Below are 5,775 nucleotides of genomic sequence, written 5' to 3' on the forward strand. Positions count from 1 at the left end.
GATATGCATAGGTACCTCACTTATCTTACCATTTGTCTGTTGAATTAGGGCTCACGATCACCTTAAAATATTAAATTTTGAGGAGATAGAAGTAATTTTAAAGATCAAATTTTAGCAATTCTGTGTTATGAATCAGTCTATTTTTTCCTGAAGTTATATTTTGATCATTAGTCAAATATGTAAAGAAATCAAATGATTTGTCATGATTATTTTCGTAAGTAATTCAGAATATTTTAAGTAAGAATAAAGGGGAAATTACACAATACAAAACCAGAATGTGGTTAAAAAATGTAAGCATACTTTTTTTGACTAAATTTTCATAAGAATGTATCTACATGGTTAAAAAAGATCAAGAAGAAAAATGTAAAGAATATTCAAATACAATGATTTCACACTGTTTACTTAACTCTGGCATTTTAATATTTGGGTGTCTTTCCTCAGCTTTTTTAGAGCATTTGGTGGTATGTTAGAAAACATTAACTTTTGGCTATTGTGAATTGCATTTCTGTCCTTAAAACAATACGCAAGAGGTATTTTGTTACAACATATTACATTTCAATTAAGCAGATGTAATTATCTTGTATATTTTGTCAATTGTCAAATAAATATCTTAATATTTTCTCTGAAAGTAAACAAACTATTATACTGTTTTTATATTAGAACATCCTTTCTTTAACTAATTGGATTTATTGGATTGATCTTCACTTAAACTGTTTCCTACATTTTCAGGCATTAACATAACATAGGAAATGCTGGTCATTATTAAATAATTTCAGTGATAGTGTTTCAGTTTACTTTTAAGATAGCATAATTGCTTTCTTTATAAAAATCTTGATAAAGCTGTATTTTTAAAATTTCAAGTGCTTACTAGTTATTTTAGTTATTCCTAGTGGTCATTTATAGATAATATAATATTTTATTAAAATAATTTTTCTCTATATCCTTATTCTATTTTTGTTTACATTAAAACACATTTTAAACAAATTGATAACCTGTCTTTTTAAGAGCACTTACAACTATAAACAGACCATGTTCGGTTCAGTGTTAATTCGGAGAACTTTAATGTCTATTATGAAATGAAAATTTTATGCAGCTAAACAAACAAATATTACATATGTGGATTGAAAATATCAGTACAGTGACATCAAATATACTTCATAAGATAGATGTACAAATGCATTTCATTCTTTTCTCATCAGTCTCCTTTATATTTTTAGACAGTCTTTATGTGAATACAATGACTTCAATATCAAACATTTTAAATGATGCTTGAAATATCAGTCACTTGACTTTGATGTCACACACAATTAAATCCAACCCATCTTCTCTCAGTTAATAACAGCAATCTCACCAAGTCTAGTGCCTAATTAATACCAGCTATTTGTCACAAAGAGGTGACGCATGTATATCAGAAAGCTTGAAATATTGTTTTGTGCTGAAGTGTAGCCAGCCAGCCCTGCAATATAGAATCTGTCTTATGTGTGATTGGCTTTAAAGATTTCAAAGGCCCTCGAGTTTAGTGTGTTCAAGCTGGGACGCGACAGCGCATAGAAGGTGTTACTGATGTGACAGGTCCCTTTAGGCTGCTAAGTAGGAAGGTATTTAGAAAAAAAGCAGTTCTCTCTGAAAGGTTCAGACTTGATCACTCACTTAGGTGATGGCCAGAATTAAGACTGAAGTCCCTGTGCTCATTTGGTTCACCTGTAGTTTGTAACCTACCTGTCAGAATACCCAGTCATAAATTGTATTATTGAGATATAGATATATATTTATTTTTCCAAAAACATTTCTGCTGTTCCCATTAAAAAGTCTCTTTACCTCTATTGTTCTATTAAAGAAGTAATACTTTTCCTTCTTAAATTTATTTATAGACTGCAATTAGAGGTTGGACTTGCATTTAAATAGTAGTTACTAGTCACCAAATTAGCTGAAAATGTTTGAGATAAATACAGTAGAATATAAACTCTATAGTCCTATGAAAAAATAAGTGGAAAAGCAGGGCTCATTTGTTGATTGGGTACTTCTATACTTGTTCCTACATATTAGTGTTTAAAATTCAGATCAAAATGGGCATCATGTTATTAAAGATTTCTTTTAAAATGTGTCTAAGCATAACCAAAGAGCTACAATATATATATTTTTGCAGTTTAGATGTTTCTGCTAATATAAAAAATCCCTCCATTGTGATGTGGAGGAAAATGAAGTGTGGCTGAAACATTGTATTAAAGAACCTTCTCTCTCTCTTCTTAGAAAAAGGAGGAAAGAAAAGCCTAGAGAAAGTTGCCTCATTCAGATTAATTGTAGTAGCTCCACAATTTCCCTCAGTTCTTCAGTTTTTCCAGCTTACTGTCCTAAATGACTTTTTTTTTTTTCCCCAGAAGGATGTTTAACTTCAGGGTTACTAGTCAAGTAGTAATTTTTACTCATGCTCACTTCTTATTGAAATCAGTGGGGAGAAAAGACTGAATTTAGTTGAGAGAGAAGAGTTACAACAGTGCTACAAAACAGTAGAAAATGGAAATACTTTAAAAGAATGGAGAGATTCTACCTCCCACACTGGTTAGAAGGTTCTACACAGCTGCTTATCTGAGACAGGGTGGAAGTAAACAGCGCTGGTGGAGACCAGGGAAGTGACCAACAGTATAGTTTTATTCTTCTCAGTCTAGCTCAGTTTTCAAAGGGTACCAAGTCCAGGTTTATTTTGTTTGTTTGTTTGTTTTGTTTTTATCCAGGTGGAGGTTTAAAGGGGTGTTTCTTCAGATATGAAAACAACTGTGAAGATGAAAAACAAAACAATAGAAACCCCGAGGTTTCTTAGATATATAATGCTAAATAATAGGACCATTGTGATTTTTCACTAGTTTCATATGTAGACATAGCACTCCTCTCTACAATTTGGAGCATCGCTTTTTTCATCTGCCTCTGAATAACTTACTTGTTTCATTAAATAGTCTCTAATTCCTAGACAGGTTTTGAGCCTGGAAAAACTAGCCATGGGATTGTCTGTGTTTGGTGTCTGTGTTGACTTGGGAAGGCTTCTGTGTTGACTTGGACAGGTCTTTGGCGCTCTTAGAAACTATAGAGCCGTCCCATAAAGGGCAGTGCACATTATAAAATTTATAACATGGCTGTTCATACAAATGTCACAGCAGCTTCTGCCACCTCCAGCTCCATCAGCCTCTCAAATGCTGCTTCAGCCAGACTGTTTCCAGGTGCAGAATGTAGCCCCAGCGCTATATGTTTTCAAGATTGTACATCTTAAGTCAGGCTGGGGCTAAGGCTCTATTCCCTTGGTTGCACTGGAGAGAGGGTTAGGGCGCCCCCCTGAGTATTCCACTCGCAGCTCTAGGCGGCTCAGGCCAAGCGGGCAGGAGATGGGGGCGGGGGCGGGGGCAGAAAAAAAACACCCGATGATTTTTCTCGTGAGGGATTCATCTTTTGGTTTGTAGCTCCATTTTTGGTTCCTTCCTTTTTGCTTTGTTTCTTCTTACACAAACACTGTAATTCCATTTGGGATGAAGTCAAACTATTAAAGAAAATATAGATTAAGCTTCTACTCTAGTTAAGACATTCGAGTAAGTGTTTACCAGGTTGAAGGCAGAGAATTTACTAACCCTCTTGTTGTCTGACAATGGCTCCTGTTTCCTGTGAGAGGCATCTCACTGCATCTTCTATTCTGAACGCGGTAAAATGTGGTGATTTGCTCCTGTAAAGAAGACACTTTAAATAATTGGCATTCCCAGATTTGTGGGAGCTTTTGTTTTCAGAAGGAATTCATGGGTTGAAAGAGGTGAAAATATAATTTGATTTTCAGAGAGTTAGAAACTGGAATGGGGTTCACTGAAATCCACACTTGTTTGGTGATGAGTACTTCAAAACATGACCATTTTATCAGAATGAAGGTGGATATTATTTTCTCACAGAATTTCCATCCTTATCTAGCCTGCAAGCAAATATTCAGAATATACTTCAGAGTGGTTCTGAAATCACCCTTAGTTTTCCATCCTGTTAATTTGTTTGTGATTGGGCTCCCAGACTTGTACATGTGGGCCAGCAGGATAATCAGGACACACAATTTGGGGTCCTGAATTTTCTGAACCAAGATCTATCAAAAAGATAACACAATAACTCATTTGATTTAAATATTGTTTCTGGACTTCATATTTTGTCAGCTCCTTTAAACTGCAGTTGTTTATAAAATGCTTCTCAGAAAGTGCTAGAATGTGTGATGTTTAATTGGTTTTATGAACATACATGGGGATTTATGGGCATAAATAATTTTTATTCTTGGGAGTGCTGAACATGCACTAGAGCTTGCTGACTGATTTCTTGTAGGTCTTAGTTGATTTACTCTGTGCACTACAGTTTCATGTGATGACAGTAAACAGTTACCCAGTTCAGTTACTTAACCACAGGTGGAAATTTTTTAATGATGTGTATTAAACTTTTATTTGCAGTTATACTGCATCACAAACTTTGATGGAAATGCAAAGTCAGATTAATTATAATTTTTGGCCAAGCACTGGAATTTTATCCAGGCTTTAATTAAAATTTCACAGTGTGACACCTTCATCCCACATCATATTTCCAAAAAGGATGCCACATGAAATGAAGCTTTATTATATCTATTTGTTTATTAGGAAGGAAATTTCTACTTTGTCTTTTCATACACACCTGGTAGTTTGGTTCAGTTCAGTCGCTCAGTCATGTCCGACTCTTGGCTACCCCACTGACTGCAGTATGCCAGACTTCCCTGTCCATCACCAACTCCCAGAGCTTACTCAAACTCATGTCCGTTGAGTCAGTGATGCCATCCAACCATCTCATCCTCTGTTGTCCCCTTCTCCTCCTGCCCTCAATCTTTCCCAGTATCAGGGTCTTTTCAAATGAGTCAGTTATTCGCATCAGGTGGCCAAAGTATGGAAGTTTCAGCTTCAGCATCAGTCCTTCCAATGAATATTCAGGACTGATTTCCTTTAGGATGGACTGGTTTGATCTCCTTGCAGTCCAAGGGACTCTCAAGAGTCTTCTCCAACACCATAGTTCAAAAGGATCAATTCTTCAGTGCTCAGCTTTCTTTATAGTCCAACTCTCACATCCATACATGACTACTGGAAAAACCAAAGCTTTGACTAGATGGACCTTTGCTGGCAAAGTAATGTTTCTGCTTTTTAATATGCTGTCTAGTTTGGTCATAACTTTCCTTCCAAGGAGTAAGTGCCTTTTAATTTCATGGCTGCAGTCACCATCTGCAGTGATTTTGGAGCCCCCCAAAATAAAGTCTGACACTGTTTCCACTGTTTCCCCATCGATTTCCCATGAAGTAATGGGACCAGATGCTATGATCTTAGTTTTCTGAATGTTGAGTTTTAAGCCAACTGCCTTAAGATAAATAAAAGGAAGTTGTTACATGTTTTGAAAATACACAGTTGATTCTATCAGGCTTAGTAAATTCTGAAAGTAAGTCATTCTTCAAAATTTAACTCTTCTTGATATCTTCAATTTACTGATGACACACACACACACATATACACACGTATATAGTATATAAAGATATATGGCTTACATATAACTTAAAAATATAGAACCCTTGATATACCAGTGGAATCTAAAATTTGTGATGGGATAAGCTACCATCCAGAGAAGGCAATGGCAACCCACTCAAGTACTCTTGTCTGGAAAATCCCATGGGCAGAGGAGACTTGTAGGCTGCAGTCCATGGGGTTGCAAACAGTCGAACTCGACTGAGTGACTTCACTTTCACTTTTCACTTTC

Source organism: Capra hircus, chromosome 1, assembly GCF_001704415.2.
Source record: "Capra hircus breed San Clemente chromosome 1, ASM170441v1, whole genome shotgun sequence".
In the NCBI taxonomy this organism is placed as follows: domain Eukaryota; kingdom Metazoa; phylum Chordata; class Mammalia; order Artiodactyla; family Bovidae; genus Capra; species Capra hircus.